Here is a 6404-nt window from a genome sequence, read left to right on the forward strand (position 1 = left end):
AACATTTTTCAAATGATTGATTGAACATTTTTTAAATACTTAATTAACATTTTTTCTGCATTAACATTTTATAAATATATGATCAACTTTTTCCATAAACATTGTTTACGTTTTTCATATACATCAGAAATCTTTTTTCTATATACACTTAACATTTTTCAAATGATTTATTAAGATATCTCATATCTTTTATGTGTTTTTAATTTAGATTTGTAATATTTGGAACTATAAATAAAAGTAAATAAATAAATAAATAATGAGAATAAAAAAATGAGGTTGCGGCCTGGCGTTCTGGGTGGGCCGAGTTTCGTGGTCACCTTCAACAAGGCTTCCCTACGTCTGGCAAGAAGCGAGACATAAGCGTACGCCAGTACATCTCACAAACCGGCGCACAGCGTCTCCTCCACATGGGCGGCCCATTTTACTTTTTTCTTTCTTCGACCGCACATATATCTTTTCGTCTTGAGAAGCTTCTGACCGGGGTTATTTTGGATTTCTGGATGGTTTTTATTTTTTTATTTTTTATTTTTCTTTTCACATTTTATTACTTTATTTCTTTTATAATGCATGAATTTTTGTAAAATTCGGAAACTTTCTTAAAATTTGTGTACATTTCTCAAAACCATGCATTTTTGTGAACGTATTTACTTAAATTTATGAGACTTTTTCCCCTGAAATACTTCATTTTTTAAAATCTGTCAATATTTGTTCCCCAAATTTGTAAATTTTCCCCTCAAAATTGTGATTTTTGGTCAAAGCCGTGAAACCCATGAAGTTCTCAAAATGTGTCAAATTTTGTCAAATTTGTGAAGTTTTTCAAAATGCGTGAAATTTTTGAACTCATGATTTGTTTTAAAATTTTGTGATTTTTTTAATCCCACAAACATTTTTTCAATTCCATGAACTTTCTTTGAACGATGGTTTTCAAATCCGTGAACAATTTTTTTTCATTTTCTCAAGAGGTCAACTGTCAGCCGGTCAACCGTGATTGGATCTGGTTTGCCCCGATGATGGGTCTAGGATTCGACCGTTGGAGGGTTGTCGCGTCGTAGATAGATAGGCTGCCATTTTTGTTTCCTTATTCTTTTATTTAATTATTGGAATTACTGAGATTGCATTTGTGTAGTTTGTATTCGGTGCACGGGGCGGAACCGCGTGGCGCTGTGTGGCGTGTGGGATGAGACCAAGGGACGACTAGCGGTTTGTTGCACTCTCTGATGGGTCTGGGATTTGATCGTTGGAGGGTTGCCACATACTGTAGTAGATAGACAGGGTGCAAGGTTTGTTTCCTTATTCTTTTATTTAATTATTGGAATTACTGGGATTTCATAGATGTATTTTGTAATCGGTGCGCGCGCTGAACCGCGGGGCACGACGCGGGCCGGCGTGGTGTGTTGGATGAGACCATGAGACTGTAGTCGGTTTTCTTGTGATGGATCTATGATTTGACATTTGAAGGGTTGCCATGTCGTAGATAGACAGGGTGCCATGTTTCATGTTTGTTACATTATTCTTTTATTTAATTATTGAAATTACTGGGATTTCGTAGATATAGTTTGTAATCAGTGCGCGGGCGGAAACACGTGGCGCGGCGTGGCATGTGAGATGAGACCAAGGGACGGCGGATGATTTGTTTTGCCTTGGTGATGGGTCTGGGATTCGACCGTTGGAGGGTTGCCACACTCGTATATGGATAGGGTGTCATGTTTGTTTCCCTTTTCTTTTATTAAATTATTGGAATTACTTGGATTTCGTAGGTGTAGTTTGTATTCGATGCGCGCGGAATTGCGTGGCACAACACGACAGGGCGTGGCATGTTAGATGAGACCAAGGGACGCGGGCAGTTTGTTTCCTTCTTCTTTTGTTGGAACCACTGGGATTTTGTAGGCATAGTTTGTATTCGGTGCGTGGGCAGAAACGTGGGGCGCGGCATGCGTGGCGTGTGGGATGAGACCGAAGGATGGTTTGTGGTTTGTTTTGCCTTGGTAATGGTTCTAGGATTTGATCGTTGGAGGGTTGCCGCGTAGAAGGCAGACAAGGTTCTATGCTTGTTTCCTTCTTTTTTATTTAATTTTTGGAATACTTAGGATTTCATATGTGTAGTTTGTATTCAGTGCGCGTGGAACCCCACGGTGCGGCGTGGCTATCGAAGGTAAATCTGGCAGATCTCAGGTAGGGGGGGCCCGAGCTGGTGATCTTGGCTTGATGGTAACAAGTAGAGAGACAAACCCTACGCCTTGCTCATATTATATTGATTGTAGATGGGGTACAAAGTACATGATGATCTATCTCGAGATCGTATGAATGAATCTAACCTTGCCTCTATAGACTAAACCCTCGGCTTATATAGGGACCGAGGGGTACCTAGGGTTACACACGGTTGGTTGCATCTAGACATAAACATGCCAAATATTTGAATATGCCTTGAAGTATACACCAAGTCTTCGGAGGATTCCATCTTGAGTACGCTGAGGGCCATAGCTGATGCGGCCCATTTTTTGGTTGTCTGTGATTCTCGGCCCGACCTATGAATGATAGGCTAACGTGATGAGTAAATTTAGAACACCGTTAGTGGCGTATGGCAGGAGACCAAGGGACGGTGGGCGGTTTGTTTTACCCTGTAATGGGTCTGGGATTGATCGTTGGGTTGCCATGTCATAGATAGATAAGGTGCCATGTTTGTTTCCTTCTTTTTTTATTTAATTACTGGAATAACTGGAATTTCATATGTGTAGTTTGTCTTTGGTACGCGGCATGTGGGATGAAACAAGGGGACGCTAGGCAATTTGTTTTACCATGTGATGGGTCTGGGATTTGACTGTTGAAGGGTTGTCATGTCTTAGATAGATAGGATGCAACGTTTGTTTCCTTCTTCTTTTATGAATTGGAATAACTGAGATTTGATATATGTAGTTTCTATTTGGTGCGTGTGGAACCACACGACGGAGCATGTGGTATTAGACCAAGCGACGGTGGATAGTTTGTTTTACCCATGATGGGTCTGGGATTGGACCGTTGTAGGGTCTCTGTTTTTCCACCATTCTTTTTGGTTATTTTGTCCGTTTTTATTGATTTTTTATTTTCTTTATTATTTTCTTATTTTTATTTGGTTTACTTCGTTTTTATTTGTATCTTTCTTCATTTTTTTTGTTTTTGAAATCTACGATGTCCATTTTCTTCTTCTTAAATACAAGTTTTGAACACTTTTTTGAATACATGGTAAAACTTTTCAAATAGATGTTGAACAATTTATTAATGGGAATAAATATTTTTTCACACAATATGTACATTTAATATAGACAGCTGGAACATTTTTATACACATGTTTAATATTTTTTTAAATATTTTATGATGTCTACTTTTATTCAATGTACGTTACATATTTTTCGTATACATCAGGAACATTTTTGAATACACATTTCACATTTTTTAAATACATGATCAATATTTTTTATACACATTGTATATTTTCTGTGTATAGTTTTCATATACATGAGAAATAGTTTTTCTATTCCAATTTAACATTTTTCAAATACTTGATTAACATTTTATAAATTTCATGATCAACATTTGTTTTCATACGCATTGTATATTTTTTGTATACAATTTTAGTTTAGATGAGAAACATTTTGTCATCATAGATTTAACATTTTGAAAGTTTTTGATTAAATATTTTTTAAATACTTGATTAACATTTTATAAATGTATGATCAATTTTTGTACACATTGTTTATTTTTTTGTATACATGAGAAACCTTTTTTATATACATTTAACATTTTTTAAAGGCTTGATTAATATATGATCAAATTTTTTGTATACACATATTTATAATATTTGGAAATATAAAAAAGTAAAGAAAAGAGAGAAAGTAAACAGAAAAAGATAAGACTGCAGCCGCACGTTCTGGGTCGGCCAAGTTTCACGGTCGCCTTTAACAAGGCTTCCCTACGCCTCGCAAGAAGCCAGAGATAGCTGTGCCCCCATTACATCTCACAAACAGACGCACACCCTGTCCTCCAGTTGGGCGGCCCATTTTATCATTTTTTTTCCTTCTTCGATCGAACATACGTAAGTGCCGTGTTTCGTTTTTCGGAAGTGGCTCACCGGTTTTGAGAAGCTTCTGACTGGGTTTTTTATTTTTTTGGATTTCTTGATGGGTTTTTATTTTTTTATTTGTAATTTTTATTTTGACATTTTATTTCCTTTTTATTTTTTAAATGAGTTAATTTTTTCAAATTCTAAACTTTCTACCAATTTGTGAACTTTTCTCAAATCTATGAATATTTTCTGAACGTTTAAACTTAAATTGATGAGTTTTTTCCCCACAAATACTTCATTTGTTTCAAATCCATCAACATTTTTTCCCAAATTTGTGAATTTGTTTCCTCAATTAGGAGTTTCTACAAAGCCGTGAAACCCTTGAATTTTTAAAAATGAATTAACTTTTGTCAAATTTGTGAACTTTTCGAAATGCGCGAACTTGTCTCAAATGCGTGAAATTTTTGAACTCATGATTTTCTAAATCTGTGAACTTTTTCTTGAATCCTGCAAACTTTTGTTTGAACTTGTGAATTTTTTCGAATTCTTAAACAATTTTTTTGAATTTTCGTATTTTCTTGAGAAGTCAACGGTTAGCCGGTCAATCGTGATCAGTGAACTGCGAACTGAGCGCTCAGTAAGCGACCACATAAAAAACGCGAACTAAGCGACCAGATAACCGGGAAAACCAGCCCATTTACCATTTTTTTCCTTCTTCGATCGCACATACGTAAGTGACGTGTTTCGTTTTTGAGAAGCGGCCCACCGGTTTTGAGAAGCTTCGGACTGGGTTTTTTTCTTTCTTCTTTTGGATTTCTGGATGGTTTTTGTTTTATTTTTATTTATAAATTTTCTTTTCACATTTTATTTCCTTTTTCTTTTTTCAATGACTGCTTTTTTTTTTCAAATTCGAAACTTCCTACCAATTTGTGAACTTTTGTCAAATCTGTGAATTGGTTCCGAATGTTTAAACTTAAATTTTTGAGTTATTTCCCCTCAAATACTTCATTTTTTTATCAAATCTGTCAACATTTTTTCCCAAATTTGTGAATTTGTTTCCTCAATTTGGATTTTTTCAAAGCCGTGAAACCTTTAATTTTTTTAAAATGCGTCAACTTCCGTCAAATTTGTGAACTCTTTGATATGCATGAACTTTTCTCAGATGCCCGAAATTTTTGAGCTTATTTTTTTAAAATCGGTGAACCTTTTTTTCAATACCGCAAACTTTTTTTCAAATCCGTGAACTTTTCTTTGAACTCGTGATTTGTTTTTGAGTTCATGATTTTTCTTAAAATCCACAAACTTTGTTTGAACCCGTGATGTTTTTCAAATCCTTGAACAACTTTTTTTTTTGGATTTTCGCATTTTCTCGAGAAGTCAACGGTTAGCCGGTCAATTATGATCGGTGAACTCGAAGTGAGCGCTCAGTAAGCGACCACATAAAAAAAAGTGCAAACTGAGCGACCAGATAACCGGGAAAACCGGCGCATCCGCTCACTCTTGTTGTACTGTAATAGAAATGTTGTGAAACTTCTTTATAATTCTAGCCCAGAGATCGCGGATTGAGAATTGTCCTGTCTTCGTTACTTGTGACAATAATTCAGTGGCAATGTGACAACTTGACTTGCTTGCATGAAGGTTATGATATTCTGCCCGTAGCCTATTATTTCTTCTTGATCAACATATTGGTACAAGGAATTGATTATTACAACTCCTTCGGCATTAGGTTGCGCTTTCTTCAAGAAATAACTTATATAGATTGATGGAGCTCCGAAACTTTGATATGTACTAGGTAATTGCCCGTGCGTTGCTACGGGAGCATACAATTTTAGTATATCAATATAAATTATGTCTAACATATAATTTTACGACCCTTGTGTATATCAGACAGCATAATTCTACTTTGAATCATTCAGTTCAACACGGCTTTGCATAAGATCATATTGTTTATTTTTATTTTCATCACAACTATAAATCATTCAGTTCGTTTCTCAAAAAATAAATCATGCAGTTCAACACGGCTTTGCAAAAGATCATATTGTTTATTTATTTTTCATCACAACAATCTGCTTAACACACATACGTGCAAATGAGAAGCAAAAAAAGAAAAGCAATATAGCAGAGCAACTAAAAATAATAGTAGTCGAAGTACACGCTCACATAGTTAGCACACACCTTAACTTGTCTATCTCCTGTGTATGCATTAGCAGAGCAGCATTAGACACATGCCCCTCTCTGTATACGCATTAGTAGAAGCAGCATATCACTCGGTCACAAAAAAAAATCCATCTCTCTCTCTCTCCCTCCCTCTCATCACCTGAGGCCTGGTTCATCTGGCGAAATCGTCCCCGGCGCCTCTCTCTCT

The sequence above is a fragment of the Triticum aestivum genome, chromosome 7D, assembly GCF_018294505.1.
Source record: "Triticum aestivum cultivar Chinese Spring chromosome 7D, IWGSC CS RefSeq v2.1, whole genome shotgun sequence".
NCBI classification, from domain to species: domain Eukaryota; kingdom Viridiplantae; phylum Streptophyta; class Magnoliopsida; order Poales; family Poaceae; genus Triticum; species Triticum aestivum.